A 22,807-nucleotide genomic window follows, 5' to 3' on the forward strand; every position below is an offset into this window, starting at 1 on the left:
AGGTAGCTAGTGCCACAGGTGGTACTTGTCCTCCAGCTATGTGAGGGAAATAGGTTCATTCTTCCTATAGGTTCAAACATGACAGTTTTCCAAAACAGATTTAGAGATCCTGCAATCTTCAAATATAAGCAGATGAAGTTTGGGATGGAATAAACTGTACAAGAGCTAATATCTGGAAAGACACTCAAGCAAAAGGTAACACTAGCTTTCAATATAAATAATAACCATCTGCTCATGTTACTGAGGAATTTGGGTAATAGGTGTCAATAGCTCACCTACAAATGGAAGTGTAAGTTCTCATTGAAGCCTTTTGTGAATAATCCCATCAAGTACTTCATTGCTTTATGGTTACAGTAACTAAGGAATCCTTGGTTTTATTTTGGAAGATCATGTAATAGAGTATCACAGTTACATGCCAGCCGATAAAGAGAAACTGTACAGAAGAAAACAGACTGAACTACTACCTTAAGAGCATTACGTAGACAATATTTTTTGGGTTTCTAGCTAGATCCTCACATAACCCTACCTTTTATTTAAAAAAAAATAAATCAATTTAAGAGGATTCCACTATATATCTGAAAAGTAGCCTGCATTGCAGAATTTAATAGGATTATACTATTGATTCCATCTTTACAATGCTAGCTAGTATTTGCTACTTGTGAACTGCAGACTATTATGTGACTGAACCCAAGGGAAGAGGGATTAGTTTGTAAAAGAATAAGCAGCTTTCCCTTAAACTGCCCTGAACCAAACACATATACCTGTTTTGGTCTCTGTTAGTAAATGCCAACTAACAAAACACCAGTGGCAGCACCTTCTAAACCCAGGTATCTTCTTACAATCACTTACTCAGTCCCCAGGTAGAAGGTAATCAAACGTCTTGTGAGCTGGTATCTGTTGCTGTAATGCAGCTGTTTACAGTTTTTCCAGAAAATTCCACCTGTATGTCTTTAACAAAACAAAAGCTACTAAAAAGTTGTCTGGAAACCCATGTCATATACTGATACTAATGGTTCTCCTGGCAATAAAAGGTACTTTCTGCTATTTTTTATCTTGATGGAGTAAATGCCCAATTGAAATATCATTTCCATAAAAATGTATTTTTTGGAAAGGTAACTCTTCCTAACTGAGAAAATATTTTCTTTACTGAGTCACTTCCTTACATACCAGCACTATTTGTTTATTATTACTATATCAGTGACCATAGTAACTACGTCATGTTTGCAACACCAATTGGCTGCTGAAATCTGGTACCCTTCATGATGACAAGTATTTTTATAGAATGGAATTTGTAAGATTTTGAAAAAATAAACTGTTTTTTGAAATTAGTTTTATATGGGGGAGTAATCTTTTCCTCCGGTTCCCACTTTTCTCTGCTGAAATCTGTCTGTTGTAGTGAGAGTCTACCAAACTGTTGCTTCCCCTTAATTTTAGATGGCCCTGCTTCCAGAAAGCAGATAGCCAGCCGTGAAAGCACCAGTACAGCAGAGCTGCACAGAACGTGTTAAGGATGAACACCAGCAAAATGCCGAGATCCCAGAAAACACTGATTACATATCTCTGGGATAAACTTTGTTTGCAGTCTTCCCTGACTCAGCAGGCTACACTGAACCGTATCAGAGAAACTATTGTAACACCATCTTTACATCCCCTTATTGGGGTAGATGGCAACAAGTTTTTCTGTGAAACAGTTCTCCTCTATTTGCCCCTTCTGGTTCTGTTAGCGTGGAGGTGAGGATGTGGGGGGAGAGAGAGAGGAGAGCTTCAGCACATTATCATTCAACCCTTTGTGCTCAGTAGTCTTTACATTTACATTAGGGGAGGTTTAGAACGGATATTAAGAAAAATTTCTTCACAGAAAGGGTGGTCAAGCATTGGAACAGGCTGCCCAGGGAGGTGGTGGGATCACCATCTCTGGAAGTGTTCAAAAAACATGTAGACGTGGCGCTTAAAGGTATGGTTTAGAGGTGGACTTGGCAGTCCTGGGTTAATGGCTGGACTTTATGATCTAAGGGTATTTTCCAACCTAAATGATTCCATGATTCTGTGATTTCTGAAGGCTGCAGATGATGGTGGGTTTCAAACTGGTATGAAATGAAGAAGGAAACAAAGAAAAAGTTGAGTAAGAATATCCAGAGTATAATGACATACATGAAGAGCAAACACCTGTCCCACTAGCTTTGTCTGAATGGTTTTCCCCCTCCCAGCAGGTGTATGCTGTTGTGAGTAGTTAACTACTCTGTTACATGGAGAACAGCTTGCTAATAAGCCATGTATGTACCTGGCTCAGTTTGAATCTAAGCCAACTTAATACCAGTAGAAATTTCTAGACCTGGGGCATAAGGGTTGTGATCTTTCATTTAGTTTGATTGGTGTCAAACAATGTCAGCTTCTCACTTTTCCTCTTTGGATCCATCATGCCCTCACTTAATTATTAATTAATTAATTAATTAATTAATGAGGCAATATGAGGTGAAAGTAAAAACAAGACCGTGATCGTTGTTGTAGATGGTCGGCATTAAAGCTGTGGGGGATGTGAATGATTCTGTAAATCTCATTGGAGGAATAATTTCTTCTTTGAAATGAAACAAATGTAGGTGAAGAAATTCCTATCTTTTGTGCTACTTTACTCAGTATTTGAAGTACTTTGAAAATCTGACTCTTCGCTGAGAACCTTAGCTGTGGCTGGCTTGTCAGTCCCATTTATTGAATATATGCATTAGAAGCGTGCCAGAAAACTCCATCACTTTTGCACAGTAGCAGGGACTGCACTTCTACTATTGGTTTTTTGGTGTTTTTTTTAAGAAGTCAGTCTATTTGCCCAATGATAAATGTGCAATTAAAGCTGACGATTGCTGCTAAAGCTAATGTGAATTGTGAGCATAAAGCCTCCCACCTCTTTTAAGTAAGAGGGACGTAGTGCCAGGCAGTGGCATTCAGTCACTGTTCTCTGTCTCATCAGTCATGGGAGAGGGTAGGGGGGACAGTGTATCACTGGTAACTATAAAATATTTCTGGAAACAGTGTGCCTGAGTACCCGGGCTTGGGGAGGACACTGAAAAAACATCATGAAGTGTATCCTGTCCTTTATATGTTTCTGGTAATACAAGTTGAATTTATTAGCAGTTTGTTGCTACAGTAAAAGCATTCACAAGATTTATAGCAGAAACAATAGCTGCAGATGTTCAGTCCTGTTGTATTTATTGAAGGTTTTGTTGAGCTCATGGCATCCTTTGATTAATTGCCATCTGAGGCGTATTTTGTAACAAGGACTGTGTCAGGGTTTTGTGTCACTGTATTTCATAAAGTTCTGCTGGGTCTTTAGGGAGAGGGAGTGCAAAAGCATTAACTTAACAGGTATGTAGGCAAGTGGTAGAAGTAATAACTAATTGAGTGCCAATCAGGATTTATACATTTAGAGAGCACCTCCTCAAGTAACGATGGGGTTTACATTTTACTTTAACACAGAGTAGCCATTATCTTATTGCTGAGATGAGTTTCCAGAGTGTGCACTGTAACAGCCCAGAACTTTCTCAACCGTTTAAAAAGAAGATGGAGGAGTACATGGTAGTCTGTAGTATTTTCCTTTCCTTTATAGCAGAGTGAAAAGGTAATAATATGTGCAAATCATGGGAATATAATAACATCAGGTTTAGCTTGCCAGAATTCTTGCAGTATTTGGAGACACGCACATACAAAAGTGATGATCTTAATATTTAGATGGTCTCATAGAAACACATGAGAAGATTATGGGTGACTTTGAGTGTATCAGTGTGATCTATTGATAAAATTATTTTAATTATTTTTAGAGACTGTCAACTCCCCCCCTTCTTATTTATGTTTTCAGAAACATAATTTAACCTAGAATCTAAAGATTAAACTAGGTCCTTGCTTTGTGCAAGCTGTCTTCATAAATACCTTTTGTGTGGCTACTATAATCTGACAGTAGATCAGTTTTATTGTTACTGCTTTTGCAAAAGTGTGATTGATTGGGTGTTTAGCAGGGAATAAAAAATAAAAAGTAGAAAACTGATATAATTGTAACACCAAATATTCGTATAACATGTACTGTGGAATTACCCATACAACAAATATATTCCTATAACTTTTATTATTTCATAAACACTGGACTGCTAGCTTTCTTCTTCTTTTCTTTTTTTTTTTTTTTTTTTGGTCAAAAAATATCAAATGTGGGTTGTGGGTTTTTGTTTTGGGGTTTTTTTGAGTGTACCTATTTGAAAGTGCTACCTTAAGAGTTTTGTGATTTTTTCAGGAGTGAATGTGACCCTTAGTAATTTGTATCTTACTAACTCATTTGAATTGTGTGCTTAGTCCAGGCCCGATTCCTTCGGTATCTCTAATGGTGTTTCGCTTTATATTTTCTTGATCTGAAAATGTGAATACTAATCAGTTATCACTTTGGTGTAATATTTCAACACTTAAAAAATATTTTTGACCAAATCCCTGGTATTTGAGGCTGTTAATTTCTTCTCTCATTGTGATAAAAGAAAAGCGATAGAAGAAATTAAGCCCAAAACTTAGAGAAAGGAGGCTAAAATACTTGGGTTTAGTACTGTATATTTCAAGCTTGTTGAATGAATTAAAGCATGTGCAGCAGGGAATGCTTTAAATAGCAAAGTGGGACACATCTTTCCCCATGCATTTGTAGCACTGAGGATTTGGTCATGCATGAAACATTTGTACTTACCTGTACGTATTTATATCAAATTGACACCAGAAGAACAAAACCTGAGACAGTACAGATTTCATGGTGTGTTTAAAGATGGTATGCCCTTTACAGAATCTAAAAGTTAATAGTTGGAAGTTCAGTGCTTTCTACATCCTTGTCTGTTACTGGAGGATTAGATAGGCTTTCTAATAGCTATTTCTGTTAATAGCAACAACTGACCCAACTGAACTTCAGGGGGAAAAAACCCAATGCTTCTGGAGGGTGTCTCTTCCTTTGGTGCTGCACCTTTTTCTCTCCTTCTCTGTGATGTTTATTTTTTATTTTAATCTAATGATGGTTGTACTGGTGGCAGAGAAGTTGCATAAAACATCAATATGAAGATTATAGTTCAGAGGGGCTAGAGAATAAAAAGGCCCAAATCTCGGAAATTGTAGCTGCCCTTGAGCCCAGTAGCAGGTGCAGGTGCCCAGGTGGTGGTGCCAGGGGGGGCAGGGACCCCTGTGAGGGGCGGCGGGGGCTGCCCCAGCCAGGCACAGATGGTTCCAAAGGCTGCAGGGCCCGGCTCAGCCCCTCTGTGCGAGAAGGCAGAACATTCCTGAGTGAAGCTGAGCCTGGGAAGAAGGAGGGAAGGCGGTTTTCAATTTATTTCTTGCTATCCTACTCTGTTCTTAACTGGCAATAGATTAAACTAATCTTTCCCCAAGTCGAGCCTGTTTTGCCTGTGATGGTAACTGGTGAGCTATCTTCTTGTCCTTATCTACACCCTCAAGCTTTTCTAACCATATTTTCTCCCCTTGTCCCCCTGAGGAGGGGGAGTGAGGGAGCAGCTGGGTGGGCGGCTGGCAGACAGCCAAGTCTAACCCACCCCAAGCTCATCTCTAACCTGATTTTTTTTAAATGCAGCACCAAACAAGCAAAAAACCTGCCCCCTCAACTTCAAACAAACCAAAAAAGCTTTTGCTGAGAATGTAAAGAAATGCAACGTGAATGATGGCAATCCTTTTTATTTCCTTCTCAGAGGGAAATGAAAATAGTGTTGTTGAGAAATGTCAAATAAAATACCTCCAGCATTTTAAATAAGGCTTTAAAATACTGTATTTTCTAAAATCAGGGGTTTTCACCAGTGTCTTTTTTAAAACAAAACACCAAATACTGCAACAATTATTATAAAGAAAATACTAAAGCAGTAATTTTTATTGCATTGCCTGTGTTAGTGATGTAATAATTTCTTTTCAAGAATGCCATTATGTCTGGTAAATATTTAGTCCGTATGCTTATACAAATCCAAACTGATTTAATCTGAAGTCAGCTGGACAGCTAAGGTCAGTAAATTGTTGATGCAACTGATAAATGGTATGTAATTATTTAGGCATCTTATTACAAATCCATTTCTAAATAAAACAAAGGACACTCAATTATATAGATGCTACAAATCTTCCATATCATTTTGGGGCTTGGCGTGTGATTCACAGGAGTCGTTAACTTCCATTGTGAGCACCAAATGGAGCGCAGATATCCAAATGCAGGAGTTTGGTATTGTTCCAGCTGCTGTTACAAGAGAGAGGACAGGAGTAACGCTACAACAGTAGTTTCCTGGTCCTCTCTCTTTCCACTGTCTGCACTTGAGTCATCTGCACATCCCTCCCTGCTCCACTTCTGACCTCAGGTCCCAGGAAAGCCATAAGCATGTGGCTGCTCCTGAATAGTGAGGGTTAGGTGCTGGGGAGGCAGCATCCATGTAGGAGTGGAATCTCTACCATGACATGAACGTCTGATGCTGGTATAGGCTTTGCCAGCTGGGCATCCCTGTATTTAAACTGTGTGAAGGTCTCCATTCGTAAGTGTTTGTCCATTATGCAGATGAGTTACATCATGGAAGAGCAATTCAGGAAAGCAGCCAGGTATCCACAGCCTTGCTGATGCTGCTGTACCCTGCTCTTTGCTTAAAATAAAAGAAAGTCCTCCCCCTGAGGGCAAAAGTCCTGGGAGCCATTGTTCTGGATAAACATGTATTTAAGTTTTCAGCTTAAAAGGAGAAGGCAGGACAGAAAAGAGATTTCTAGTGTAGAGTAATGGAAGGGTAAGAACAGACTCTTTCCACCTATGGAAAGGTACAGACTGCAGTGGTGGTAGCCACAGCATAAGCAGGAATATGCATCTCTGTTGTAGGAGACGTGAACATTGTCCCATGTCTTCAGGACCAGTTTTAATCTGTTGGTTCCGTTTCAATTTGTGCCTCTATCTAGCTTCTCTGCTTTTCTGTGTTGAAAGGGTCAGCTGAGTAGTTAGTTCCATTGTTGTGTTGCTTTTGAAATTGAGGGAACAAAAATGGTCTGTCTATTATTATCATGACAGTCTAAAATTCTTTATCTTGAGAATTTCCACCAGTTCTTTATTCACCATAGAAGCATTTTCAAGAGACAGTTACAAGTAGTATCCACATGAGTTAGGTCTGGCTATGCTTTGCTGGTTTGGAGAAATTATGTTCTGAGTAGCTTTTCTGTGCTTGTTCTTTCACTCTGCCATTCATGAGTGAATATTCATGGATCATTTCCTTTCAAATATTTACTGAGGTGTCTGGTTTTTGTGTGTTAAGTCTTCATATGAAACAAGCAATATAAATTTAAGAAAACATGTTAATTAGAACCCTAGAAGCTATAAATATTTCACTATTTAATAAAATGGTGCTGCAAGATGTAAATGATTAAATGGAACATGTTTTAGATACTTTAAACTGTATAACTTAAAATTATGCATGCTTTCACACTTACAGATGGGACAAAGCCTTGATATATTGCAACCCGTATTTTTTGTTTCTCAGTGACTGAAACTATTCCCGCCCCCCCCCCTTTTTTTTTTCCTCCAGAGTGGTATTGTAGGAATTGGTCCTCCCTTGCTGAAATCTAAAAGAATTACGCTTTTGGAAACAGAGGTATGTAACTTGTTTTATATTTCTATCTTCAGCTTATGGACTACAGATTTAAAGAACGATGCAGTCACTTTAATTATCTTATAAGATCATGAAGAAATAATAAGTAATAAAGAAGTTGATAATGTGAAGCATCAGGGTCAGGTAATATGATTTAGGAGTATTGTGAATACAAGTCAAGTCTCATTGTACTTCCCCTTACTGAAAAGGTCAGGAGTGATTTTTGTTTAAAATTCTGAATGCTTTCTATTTGAATAATGAAAATGGGAAATGAAAGGTATTAAAAAAAATCTGGTTAATGTAAACCAGTTAAAAACGTATGTTTTCTTTCAGTGATGTAAAAAGGTTTGTGTTGCAAGAACAATAATACTATTTTCACGGTTTATTTACATCTGCTTTCAATTTCTGGTGCTTTCCTTTCTGAACCACAAAGCTCAAGATGCATTACTGTGCTGTGAGAATTTCATCAAAATTGAACGCAGCTATATATTTGCATTTTGGCAGTCTGGGAAGGAGGGTCACACGTTTACAATAAGTACAAAGCGCTTTATTATTCTTTTTCGTCCCTGAGAACAGGGCAGACTGCGTGAATGGTTTTGATAGCTTTTCCATGAAAATCTGATGTGAAACCAAACTGCAGACCCTGCTTTGAAGCAAAGTCAGCAATGAGGGAATATACATTTCCAATTAAAATGAGAATACTAAAGGAGTGGCAAAAGAAATATAGTAAAAAAAAAAAAAATTGTTGATTATGCAAAGCAGATAAATACAAATTAATAATAAAATTTTGTGACTTGGGATTCTGAGCATTGCTTATGGCCTCCTTGTGTTCTTGGGAATTTGACTTTACATTCTTTCTATGTTACTGAAGCAGGAGATCCATCAATAGTAATTGCTTTTCTGTAGCACTCTTTCTGTTTTGGGGTGGTTTTATTTTTTTCTTTTTAATTTTGATGGACCATTTGCTTGCAAAAAACCCAAGATGAACCCTGATATTATGTTCCCTGCTAGAGGTTCTAAAATAACCTGAGACTGTTTTCTCTTGAAATAGAAACCTGTATGTTGCAGCTATGCTTTGATACTGCAACTCTATGGCTAATGTTCAGGTGTTACTTGCTGCCCTTGCTGTCATCTTGTATGTAAGATGACAAAGGGAAAAATTAAATGGCATGGATTCTTGGACATCACGTGTGATTTCTCAAGTGGCATTCTGACTTGATTATTTCTTGCTTAAATTATACCTTAATAGATATTGGCAGCTGAATAGTTGAGCAGCAAAGAATAGACTTTTCTATCCTAATCCACGACATTTGAATCTGGAGAAAAAAAATCGGTAGATTGAATATTATAAAGAACAGCTGCTAAATACCTACACTTCATCTCTGGGCAGCTCAGTGTTCTGGGAGAGAGGCAGGCTGAATTACACACAGAATTATAAGGTAATCTTGGGGATATTACAAAGAGAGTCTTAAGACAGATGGCAGCACTTACCTGCACCTGCCTTGGACAGATGAGGAGCCTTTCTTTGGAATGTTGACATTTCTTTAGAGAAAGATGCCTGGAAGTTCAGTTACGGTTCACTTTTTTTTTTTTTTTTTTTTTGATGCTAGGTGTAACGAGACACAGAAATTTTAGTGATTCTAGTGAGGTCATCAGAATTGTGTGCTTGCATCAGCTAAATATGCTTTAAATGTTTAAACTTCAGAAACTCTGCTAATCTCTTTTTTAGGTTTTTAATTGCCCAACACATCATAGTACTTACACAAATTTTTTCAGTGCTATTGTGCCATGCTATTTGGATATGTATACTGACCTAGGTTTATATTGACTTGGAAGAATTCTCAATTCATGTTTCATAACCTTAATGTTAAGAAGACTGGCCTCCAGCAGAAGGAGGAAGAGCATAGAACAGATCAGAAAATCTTTGCCATAATAGTAGGATAAGTACAAATAAATGGGGTAGGAAGGCAAATATAGGGCTGAAGTCATAATGAGTCATAATCACACAAGTGAACAGATGCCCAGCCATCAATATGAGATAGATATTTAATTAAAAAAAAGTTTCAGCTAAAAATAACATCTGTAAAATTTATTTTCTGCTATCACAGCAGCAGGTGTTGTTATGTGGTAGTAACTTAACTCTGCTTCAATAAAGTATTTTGCAAAAGCCAGATTGTGACAGCACTACTTCAGCTGACAAGTGCCCTGCTCCAAAAGGGCTCCCATTAGCTTCACTTAAATTCATGGTATGCTTCCTGTGAATTCAAGGAGAACACTTGTTGCAGCACGAACTTCAGAAATCCAGTTGACTATTAGATGTGTCAGCCAGGACTGACAAGACTGAGAGCTTACAAGTACTCGGGTATTTTTACTTTAAACATGGTTATTACTGTCCCACAAAGTGGGTAGAGTGAACTCGAACCTTAAATGAAATGCATCTAACCTATTTTCAGTTTAGGAAAAATAAGCCCAGACAGATTCTCTTCTTAATAGTTCCTGTCACTTCATATTATTCACGTGAAATTTTTTATATGTAGCCTTTTGTCCCCTGATTAGAAACTCCAGCCCTTTGGTTGTGGGAATAATATATCCAAATGACAATGAGGGCTTGATCCGTCATGCTAGTGATGTTGAGCATACTTCTCTAAAGTCAGTATCCAGATCACTGGAAGCTGTAGAAACTCAGTTGCAGTCAACCATACTAGTGTGGTTTGCCTTGAGAAACCAAATGATTAAGAATTCTGTCCTTCATTTTGAAAGAAGGAGAATACAAGTTTAGTGAAGTAATTTCCTTTCCTAATCAGGTACATGTAGTTTCCTTTAGGCTGTGTAATGTCATTAGAAGAGCCCATGGTGGATTTGGATTTCAGCTGATGTGGGGTAGATCGTAAGCCTCCATTAAGTGATGAGATGGTGAAGCATACTGGTAAACTAGTGGGAATGGCTAACAGATTGAGGAGGAGAGAAGTAAGGTGATAAAAGATGCTTTGAGAGAACACGTGTCTGTATCAAACAGGCAAAGCTAGTGTTTTGCCACACTGTTTGTTCCAGAGTTTAGGAATGTGCTGAAGCAGATTCCAGTGAAGCGAGAAGCCCCTGGAACAGGCTCAAAATGCAGTGCCAGTAGTGGGAGTCTGAGACTAAAACAAGAAGATGAACTGTAAAGAATCTGTTAGCATAGTATTGCCTGAGAGTCCTGAGGAAATTAAGAAATGAAGTGGCGGAGTGAATGGTTGTGTAGCATGACCTTACACTAAATCAGCCTTGGTATCAGGGGAGTAAAAGGTGGTAACTGCAAATACTACTTTTTGGTTTGATCCTACACAGGGTAGGGTTCCTGTTGAAATCCCAAAGAAAATATGCTGGAAATTGGGCTGGCAACCTCGGTAAATAATTTGGGAAAAAAGGGGTAAATAATAATGTGACAGTTAAGTACACAGCTGTTCAGTCAGCTTTATATTTGACTTTCTGAAGAATGCTCATGTGATGTGACTGAAAGGCATGCAGAACTACAGTATTCATAAATGCAAAGTAATGCACTTAAGGACAAGATAAAACAGCTGCATCGACATATATGCAATGTTGGGCTCTAATTTAGTTCTTAGCACTTAGGAAAGACAGCTTGGAATTATATTAAAGAACCAGAATAGGCCCAGAGTGGGAAAGAACAGAGGTGTGGAAGAGGAGAGAGGCTTACAAGAAAGATGAAACTTACTCTTCAAATGAGAGAAGAAAAAAAAATATTACAGGAGAGGTGAAATGTGATGGGGATTTATGAAATCATGAGAGTATAGAGAAGTTGAATGGGAAGTGATTGCTCACTGTTTCCGACAATGCCAGTTCTAAGAGGTGCCCAATTCAAGCAACAGCTCTAAAGTAGACAATAATATCCCTCTTCCCGCTTTGAGAGAAGTCACTCATTTAAACTTATGGCTTCTAGGGGTAGGGAGGCTGAGAGAATAAGGAAAAAAAAAAAAAAAAAGGAGAATCCAGTGTCCATTATGTCCATTAGTGGCTATAAAACATCTTCCCTAAAAAAGTGATTGTCAGATGCTTGTATGGTATTGTACAGAAAGATCTTTCTTCTGACACATACTTTGTGTCACAGTTCTTATGCTCTTCCCTTGAACACCTGTGAATAGCTTGTTGCTGGAGGTCAGGTAACAGAGTAAGCAAACCTTTGCTCTGGTGATTTATAAGGGTTTATCCATTCATATATTTTAACTCCATTTTAAAATGTTGGCATCCTGAAGAACAAATGCAACAGATAACAATTTCTTATTTAATCAGGGGAGCTTTCAGAGTTAGAGATGGGAAGCTATTGCTTGAGTACACTATTTCATAGAATCGTTTGGGTTGGAAAAGATCTTTTTAAGATCATGAGCTCCAACCCTTAACTTTGCACTGCCAATTCCACCACTAAACCATGTCCCTGAAGGCCACATCTACATGTCTTTTAAACACCTCCAGGCATGGTGACTCAACCACCTCCCTGGGCAGCCTGTTCCCGTGCTTGACCACCCTTTCAGTGAAATTTTTCATAATACCCAATCTAAACCTCCCCTGGTGCAACTTGGGGCCATTTCCTCTTGTCCTGTCGCTTGTTACTTGGGGGAAAAGACCGATCCCTGCCTACAGCCCCCGTCAGGTAGTTGTAGAAACCATTAAGGTTCCCCCTCAGCTGCCACCTCTCCAGGCTAAACACCCCCAGTTCCCTCAGCCGCTCCTCACAAGACTTGTGCTCCAGACCCTTCACCAGCTTTGTTGCCCATCTCTGGATGCGCTCCAGCACCTTGAAGTGAGGGGCCCAAAACTGAACACAGTATTATTCATGGTGTGGCCTCACCAGTGCTGAGTACTGGGGGATGACCACCTCCCTTGCCCACTGTTTCAGATACAGGTCAGGATGCTATTGGCCTTCTTGGCCAACTGGGCACGCTGCTGGCTCATGTTCAGCCGGCTGTCACCCAGCACCCCAGACTCTTTTCTGCCTTTCCAGCTTTCCAGCCGCTCTTCCCCAAGCCTGTAGTGCTGCGTGGGGTTGCTGTGACCCAAGTGCAGTACCCTGCAGTTCTCCTTGTTGAACCTCATACAGTGGCCTCGGCCCATGGGTCCAGCCTGTCCAGACCTCTCTGCAGAGCCTTCCTGGCCTCCAGCAGACCAACACTCCCCCCCAGCTGGGGGTCACCTGCAAACTTACTGAGGGTGCACTCAGTGCCCTCATCCAGATCATCAATAAAGACATTAAACAGGACTGGCCCCAGCACTGAGCCCTGGGGAACACCAGGCTGCAGTGGATGTGACCTGCCGCCAGCTGGATGTAACTCCATTCACCACCACTCTTGGGGCTCGGCTGTCCAGCCAGCTTTTTGCCCAGTGGACAGTGCACCTGTCCAAGCCAAGGAAGGAAAGTAAGGCCCAGCCTTCAGCAGTAGGCATGGATCTGGTCTTTTTGGCTCTTTGCTGATACCTCGTTCCCGTGATAACTCCACATGCAGTGGAACCTCTGGGGCAAAATGGAGTGGAAGCTGAAATTAAAACTCAGCAAATCGCCTGGCAGAGGTAGGGACCTTGTTTACTGAGATAAAATGCTTAGAACATGGCAGCACTGAGCATCTCTGATCCGGATGAAAGTGGTTGACAATGAGCCTCAACCATGCTGGTTATGACAGAGCAACTCACTGGGATCACTACGTAAACACACGGCTTTCAGAAGGTACTGTAGTGTCAGGTATAGGCACCAGCGGAATGAAAGTCTCCAGAACCGTGGGAGTGCTTGTCATCTAAATGGTGGTTCAGTGCCCCATGATATTTGTGGCTTTATTCCTGTATGCTAAACAAAAATCTCTTAATTCTTTTGCTTTAACTCTGTCTTAGGATAGAATGAAATAAAAATATCTCAAGGTTATAATTTTTTTTTTGTCCTCAATGATAATTCAGAATACATGAACAATAATGAATGTGATTGCATTTAACCCTTAAATTTATTTACATTTACACTTACATTATTTCTCTTGCTTGTGGGTGGCTTTCTGGGCTGGTTATAATACTTTCCTCCCCTCTCCCAAACCTGCAAAGCTCTCCCCAAACATTCCATTAGTGCTTAACATTGGAGCAATCAAATAGCTCTCAGAATTGTAGTATGCAGATAGTAGGTGGGCCTAAGGCATACATTACATAGGACTAGGCTATATATATATTTTTTTTTTCTTCTGTTGGTGCATTTTCAGTGCCAGTGCTTGAACTGCGTTTAACCTTTTTTTCCTAGGAATTACATTCTCCATGCCTGTGAGCTGCTTTCCAAATAGAACTGGAGATTCCTAAGTGTGAACGTACCTCCACGAGCAGGGGCTTGAAAAAAGACTTGTGATCCTTGTATTGTCTAGGACCATGGTAAAAGTTTAAGGGCTCACAGAGCTGATAGCTGGAAAAATTTTTAGAATTGCCTCGCTGCCACTTCTGTCTTGAGTAGAATGGCTTGTCAGCGTGATGCCAAAATGGCACAGAGTAACTGCTCAGAGACCAGTTTTGTCTTTAAGCAGCAAAGGTATTCATTTCGTGCAATGTTGGGGAGCTAGCCGATTGGCACTGGACAAACTAGCTCCAGAGCGTTCAGTGCAGTTAGGCATTTTATACAGTTTTCGTGAGAGGTTACACAACATCTTTACGTACATACTCATTTGATTTTGACACCTAATCATTCCGTTCACAATAGGCGGGATCTAGGTGGAATAGACCTTTCAATTTTTTGTTCAACGATTTCCTGACTTGATGGTCTCCCTATCTCCTTCAGGTGCCCACCTTATCTTTTCTAATTATTCAGAGTACATTGCTTTCTCAACACAAAGAGAGCATCACCCAGAGCATTTTACCAAACTCATCCTGACTAAACTTTTTAAGACCTTGTTCTGTTTTAGGTGAACTTCAAATTAAGAAACTCCCTTAAATGTCCAGTGTTCTCTGCTTGTCAGAGACCTGTTTGCATCTGTTAATGTACGTCTGCTGTCATTCTATCCAGCTGTACTTATGAGAAACAGCTTTGCTGTAGTCTGCCTTCCCGAACATCTGTAACAAGCCTATGAATTCATCTGATGACTGTATTATTAGGGTGGGGAATTGCTTGGAGCAGTCAAGAAATGGTTTTCTCTGTGTTAAACCAGTAGAAAACTGCAGTGCCATCAGGGATATCAAGACTACTAATATAACCTGGATTTACATTGGAATAAAGGAAAATTCCACTTTTTGGTTCTAAAATTCGTTAACTCTGACTGTAAACACAAGAGTGTTTAATTGTTTTATTACTTTTCATAGATCATTCCCTGTCTGTTTACAATTCACATGTGTTTAGATACTACTTATTGATTTTATTTTTTTTTAAACAGGTTTATATTAATAGCCTTGATTCAGGTAAATGAAATTTTTTTGAAAAAATTATGTAATATTCTCCTGAACCTTGTGGTTTACTGTTGTAACATTTACAAAGTCTATTCTTCTGACCTTATATGCTAGCTCAGGCTTTTGTCTAGAGGCCTATAGAATAAATGTTAAGCAGAGGTTTATGCTAATACGCACATTAGTTTGCGAGCTAAATGTTAAGGTAATACTTCAAAAGGAAAAAGTAGAATCAAAGGAAATACCATCAAGATGGAAAAACTGAACAAACATATACAGTGTAATACATCCGTTTTCTTCTGTTTCGCTTAATTGTACTTGAAGACATGTAACCTTTAATATATAGGCTCTGCTATTCTCTGGCTTCGATGAGAATGTTAATTTGTAGTATTCTTTCATTTACCAGCCTTCTGATAATCAGAATGACTACATTTCTTTACACTACAGAACTAAATAACTACAGAATATTTTTTAATGGACGGAATGTATGCAGGAAAAAAAATCTTTACATAATGAATCATATTATCTACTGATGAAAAGAAAGTAAAATTGTTAAAATACATGTTTTTTCTAAATATGGTTTGCTTTTGTATAATGATGGTTTGAAACACTTACTTCAAATATGCTCTGTAAAGTGCAAACAGAAATTTGTCCTTGTTGTACATTTTATATTTTTCAGATGTGAATAATTTTTTTTTTAAATGGTCATTGAATAGAACTTTAAGAGAAACATTTTTTATTCATACTAGAAATGTTTATATGAAAGTAATGTGAAGAACATCCTCAGGATAAGCAGTCATTAATTCTGTAATAATATATAATATTACCTCTTATTCATCAGAAAAAAAATGATTTAGGTATTTTTTTCCACTCTGTTCACTAATTATGCTGCTTAATGTTCTTTCTTTACTCATTTGAGGTGAAGTACCTTTTAAACAGACCAGTTTGAAGCAAACTATATACAAACTACTGGTTAGGTTTTCTTTTTGAGTATTTTATGCTTCTGTCTACCTATAGCAGCAGCAAAGTTGCTGTGGAGCTGTTGCTCCAACAAATCAACGAATACAAAGCTGACTGACTTTGTCCACCAGTAGCTCCTTCCTTAGCAGAGAACTACGGAGACCTACAGATCAAAGTACAGAGCAGAAGTCATAGGAAGGAGGTTGTGATTCCTTATTTAGAAGGTTTTGAGTTATTAGTACTGCATTAGTACACAAACCTTAATCTCTTTTATGAAGAACGGGGTTTTTCTGTCTGAAGAATTTTTAGAAGGCAGGAGCTGATCAGAGAAGTAGCTGATAGCCCTTGCAGTTGGGTGTCACTGTTTGGGTTTCTCTGGGGCTTCCTGCTGTGCCATACGGAAACTGTGTTCACCTGATCCCTCTGAAGTTAGGCACTTGTTAACACCTGGCACGGCTTAATGCACCTTGACATAACAAAAGGACAAAGTTTGTGCACTCCTTCACTGTGGTCAGTGAAAAATCAGTTTCCCACTTGTCACACAGTGGTCTGTAGATATGATATATAGCTGAAAACATCCACGCAGTAACAAGAAAGGGATGTTTGTGTTCCCTAATGTCATTTGGGTCATTAAGAGCCAATGCCAATGTGTGCGTTTGTCCCCGTGTCTATCTCTTCATCCTTAGCTTGTCTTATAACATGGCTGGTAAAAGCTCCTCAGGGCTCCCCAGGGCCTGGAATGCACCCAGCACCCCTGACCCCCAGGGAGAGATCTGCCCATAGGTATTTCATATGTACTATATGAAGTGTCCACCAAGTGATACATCCCAGTGTATACTGCTTTCAAATCTTGCTGTTACGTGTTGTCCTATCTCGTGAGGTATGCAGTAGTTCTCAGGGAAGAACTGCATCCTACTGTGTCCTTGGTAGAAGCAATGTCATGTCCTTCTGTAGGCCATATCCTGATGTGCCTAATTAGCGGAGCAATACTAGAAAATACTATGAATTCCTGGTGCCTTTCATCATGTTGCTTGGCATTTTCATACACAGGTGTATTAGCTGTACAAATACTTAAGCCAATGAAAAAGGGCAAGGAGAAGGATAATTATTGTGTCTGACTAAATTAAATCTGTGTTGAGGATTTTTCTGCTTTAAATAAAGTACTTCTTATGTTTGAGGCTGACCTTTGGTTATAATCTAGAGTTGTTTGTCCATATGTTCTCATAATCCTGTTTTCTTTCAAGATCTTCCTACTGGTACATTGCTTTCATGGAAAGTATTTAGGCCTTTAGTTGAGAGTAAGCATTTGTTTTCTTTTAGTAACGACATCAGAAAAAAATAGTAATATTATATACTGATACATGCTAAATCATTGACTTAGGCCTAAACCTACAAAATGAACCATGCGGCAGATGTTGCTTTTTTGTTCCATGCACTGCGAGTCAGGCTGACTGACTACGAGAGGTAAAGAGGTAGGATTAAGTACAGATTGTACACATCCTTCTTCCCACCCCTCCAGCTATTCTTGTTTGTATGGTCATAAGCCTATAAATTTGTAATGGGATACTGTCCTAATCTATAGTATCTAATAGAATATGATCACATTACAAGAAGGAATAAATAAAAAAAAGTAGAAAATGTAATCACATGTCGCTGAAAGGTATAACTGAAAACACAATGAATATGTTTGTATTCTGCATTTTAAAACAGGCTGACCTATTTATATTATAAGGAGTCTTCAAATTAACGAAATGTGAATATTTACTGGGAATATATTGATAAATGCCAATATGTTCGGTAATTTATGAACTGTATCTACTTCTAGAATTCTAATTTCTTCTGCAGAAAGCATTTATTATACAAAAAATACTAAATACACTTTTATATAATAAATATATACATTTATTTCAACTCCTTCCTCTTCAATCTCCTATATATGTTGAACAATGATCCTAATACAGTTAATATCAAAAATGTATTTGTAAACAAACACAACATTTATGCAGGTTTCAGAGTTAGAACTGTTTAGGCAGTGAATTTGAGCAAAATTCTTTAAGCGTGTTCTTACCTTTTAAGATTGTATTCGGTCAAGGATTATTACTAGCTGAAACTTTTTCTGCATTGCATTCTTAAAGCCTATTGTTTCCTGCCTATGAAGTTAGTCGTTAAAACAAAATTTTAATGTATTCACAGGCACACTGAAGAGTCCATGAGAAAAGTATTTGGTCTGTAAGGATAAGTTATTTTATTTTTTTCAGTTTTATAACAGGTAGTTTCGGTGTAGTGAGATGGTTTCATCTGTAATGTAGGAGCTGAATACAGCTTGTGTGTGTTCTCTGTATAGGGCCCGTACCCTATACAAGGTTGTAGGGTAACTACAAAGGTAGTATCTTCTCCTGGTGCAGAAGTGAGCATCTCCTGCTTCATACAAGGAAATGATATGTTTCACACAATGTACAAAGCAAGTAATATACTGCAAAACCGAGACTTGCATCCAGTCTGTAGAAGTCCTTTCACTCAAAAGAATAAATCTGGTCTGGGAAAGGGGTTATACATCGAGGAATATGTGAAACACTTGGAGATTCACTTCTGTATTGAGAGAACTTGCTGAAAGGAGGAAGGGGAACTGAACCCCTTGTGTGTGTCAATGCTATGACAATGCTATGAGTCAGCTGATTAAATAAGCCATGAGCAGAATTTATTCCCAGGTAAAAATGGAGGGTAAAAACATGAAATGAATACTTGCCTGGGACATCAGGTTCATATTCTTCTGTATGGTAAACTAGATTGCACATGAATGACAATTCTAAAATAAGAAAGAAAATGCTTTTTAATCTATGCTAATGTTTAGGGTTTTGGTATAATTTTATTTTTCAATTAAATTTATAACTTTTGTAATATAATTCAATTTTATGAAATCTATTAAATTTTAGCAATTTTTTTTTACTGGCTAAACTTTTCAATTATTAAGGACAACGTGGCTTAGGATTATTCAGTGTTGCGTGTTATTTTTAGAAGCTGTTTTCATTCTGCTGATCAATGCGTTTTATCATGGAGTAGATTGTGCTTTATCTTGAAACCACGTCATTAGGAAGCATTTTAGTGAGGTCTTGCTTGCTTTATTTAAAGGCTATTTATACAACAGTTTGCTTCAAGCTTCTGTTTCCTTCATGCTAGAACACATGACATCTCTGTTCTGCATTACATATGTATCGGTAGACTTTCCCCATCTGCTCCTCTTACACGCTTCCTTGTTCCTCTCTTGCTAGGCGTATTTAGAAACTGCAAGCATTGGTGTCGCATCCTAGGCTGCTCTGGCTGGTGACATTCTCCTTTCCTTTAAACCTTGAGCTGGCCAGGTTTGGTTTTGTTTATTTTCCTCCTTTGTCTTTGATTCCACCAGGAGTTTCAGTGGTTGCACGTCTTGTTCCGTGATGCTAGGAGAGATGCAGGTATTCCTATTTCACAAAAGGAAAATGTATATGTGAGGATGCTTTTTGGAAGGTACTTCCCCTGTGCCAATCTTTATATTGAATCCTGGGGAGGGGAAGGCTAATTACAGATCCCCCTAATGATTTCTGCTCTTGAAAAAAATGCATGAAGGTATTGGTTGCCAATGTGTACATTGATGCCCCTGAGCAAAAATTAGTGGAGGGCAAATTACATCTCCTGCCTAGCCTGTATTAGGAATGTTTTTCAGTCAATGACATAGCCAACTATTTTCTTAAGTAATATTGAAGTTTACAAAACACAGGAGCCTGGAAGGATGGGCTGTCATAGTTAGTAGTTAGAGCAGTTAGAAAGTCTATTTGCAAAGGGTATTACAGAGGGAGATAGCTAGGAAGGCATTCTGCATTAGGCTTTTCCCACTGTTTCTGAGTCTTAAATGTGCTCGTCCATCTCATGACTGAAGCTGGCAATAATAAAACTATTTAGGTGGAACCCCAGTGAAATTAGAAAGAGGAACGTCTTAGACTTGACCAGATCAGTGACATGCTTAAAATTCTGTCTGATAATGTTACTGAATAAATCTCTGTAGGAAAAATGTAAATTTTGTTAACCTTTTTCTGTTTTTTTTTGTTTGTTTGGTTGGTTGGTTTGTTTTGTTTTAAATCACTGACTTAATGGCTTAATCATGAAGGAACTCTATGCCTTGTCATGCAATATCTGGTAAAATAAATACACATTAAAAGCATTTGCCGTAACACTATGAACTGCGTTCTGGGGTTTCCATAGGGGTTCTTTTCCCTAGGGTGTGTAATCCATAGTTGTTGTAGCCTAACTCCATATTCTGTATTGTTCTTATAACATGGAATTAAAGTAGCTTTATATCCTGTAGTGTATTTAATTCCATCTGGAACAACTAAATAATGACTTGAAAAGAATTTTCTTCTGGAGAGATTGTTGGCAATTTGAAATTTTATGTCTGTGTAGAGCTGCTATGGGTTTCTTTGAGCTTGGTTTTGAGTGTTTTCATCAAATAAGGAGGAAAAACTCCTGTGTATTAGCAGTTATAATAGAGATCCATGATAAAATTAACCTGAATTTAGGAAAAGTATTGGGGACTTTTTAGTTGTACGGATGTAGAACACATTCTTTCTACTTTATATACTGTATATAATATGTTTAGACATAGAGTAATCCTTTGATAATCCTATGTAAGAATCCTTCCTTTTCTTGATGTTGTGGTAATGCTGAGAATTTTGTGCTGCAAGGCTTCGTAAACCTGGTGGTCAAAAGATGTCTTAATAAAGAAAATGTTAATTCAAAACTGACTTGACGTGCAAAGCAGTATTGTAACTTCTGGGTTTTCTTAGAAATCTCTGAATACTCCAGTTTTTTTCTGGAAAGCATCTAATGTTTCCCCAGATGTTTAGCATTTCTTTATCTGAAAGATGCAACTTCTCCAAAGCAGTTTAAAAATTATATTTGATAACTCAAAAAAACTCATTGATTTGGATATGAAAATTATTTTATTTTTCTTAAATGAATTAGTATTCTAGAGAAAATTTATAATTACAATTTCACACTTATGGCAAATGCTGGGATGGCACAATCTGAAATAGGGTTGCGAAATTATGTTTTCCTTGAGCCAAATGAAATTATATTTATTTGTGAAAATGAAATCTATTGAATATTTACAAGCAGAGGGAGAATGGAGACTGAATAACAGCAAGGAAAATTTGTAAAGGATTTTGGTAGTTGATTCCAGTTACAACTTCCTAATAAAATCATACTTTGTATTGTCAATATATGTAAATGAATCAGAATCATTTGCATAATTATGAATTATATGTCCTTTTCTATTTTGTGAACTGTTTTGGCTCCCTGAAAATAAACTTGAGTAAGTGTAATTCTGCAAAACAGAGACATGTTAAAGCAAAACTGTCCTTTTGGATTCATAAATTGTTCTCCTGAATGCTGCCAGGCGTACTAGAATAAGAATAAATTTTATTCACAAACAGATCTTTAGGAAGAGTTGGCTTGTCTTCCTTCCAGATTTAAGGAATGCTCTGTCTTATGCGCTGCATGAGAATGACTTCCATTATAAGTGACCCTGCTCTGGTGGATCCGGTGAGTGAAATGAACAAGTAACTTTTTGATTAAATACTCAAAGATTAAGAAGTACAGAAAGAAACGGCATTACTGCAACATTGGGTTGTTGCTTCTCAGATAGAAATTGGTGTGTTTGCTTTATTCCCTCTAAAATAACATAGTTTTTTTCTGCCTAAAAAATCCTCAGGTTGGTGGAAGTGCCTGTATTTTACATGTTATTGAAGGAAGTTATTGTTCCAGTAATAGGCAACTTAGAGTATCTCTGAATCAAAGGAGTTCCACGAGGAACTCTGAGAGAAAAATGTAGAAAATTATGCTGTGAGTGATTGAGGATAATTTGTATGTGAATTGTAGAGAGAAGATAAGCTTTCTTCCCTAAGAATGTTTCAGTACAAAAAGAAATGACTGATTTCCTAGAAGCCACTAAGTAAAACTCCTAATGCTTATGTGCAGGTTGTTTATTATATCCACTATTAGTGGATCTTGTTAGGTGTAGTGAAACAAGTTATGTTCTGGGAGGAGAGATGCAAGCAGCAAGATATATCCAGATTCTGTCACCTTTATTGGTTCTGAGTCATGGCAAAAGACCTTAGCATTATGGGTAATGAAATAGATATGATGGAGTGTTAGAAGGGTAATGCTTTTTTTTTTTTTAATAAAAAGTGTGATTCTCTAGTTTCTTTCACTGTAAGAGCAGTAACTCCAAGTGGGGAAAATAAACTCATCAAAATGTTCAAACTGGGGGTGACAGGAGAAGCAGCTTTTAGGTGTGCTCTTCAGGTGAATGTGCTGGCATCAGGTGGGTTAGGAGCACTGTGCCACCTGGCACTGCACCTGAGTGCTCCACCACCTTTTGAATGTCCCGTTTCAAATTCTAGAGAAATCCTTTGGTTTGATGAATGTAAAAGTGAGGGAGTATGGACTTACATTTATTTTTGTTAAAATCTTCACAGTGTGATTAGTTTGTCTGCAGCAGTGTAATAATATTTGCTAGTATTTTCATGTTAAATATCCTACTGTTCCATGTTTTTCCTTGGTGCTGTGCATATTGAAGTTAGTTTCCTTTTGTTGCTTCTTTCATCACATGAATGGATCAATTGGTACATATTTTTTTCCATTTGATCTGAAGCTTGTTGTCTAGTCAAATGTGAGGATACTGAGGATCTTGCTGGCTTAGCAGTGGTTTAGGTTAGTTCACTTACAGTAATGAAAATTTAGTCTCTATTTTGCTTGAAAAAAGAAATTGCAAATCATTAATACTAAACATATCTTCAGCTCCA

Source organism: Falco peregrinus, chromosome 2, assembly GCF_023634155.1.
Source record: "Falco peregrinus isolate bFalPer1 chromosome 2, bFalPer1.pri, whole genome shotgun sequence".
Taxonomy (NCBI): domain Eukaryota; kingdom Metazoa; phylum Chordata; class Aves; order Falconiformes; family Falconidae; genus Falco; species Falco peregrinus.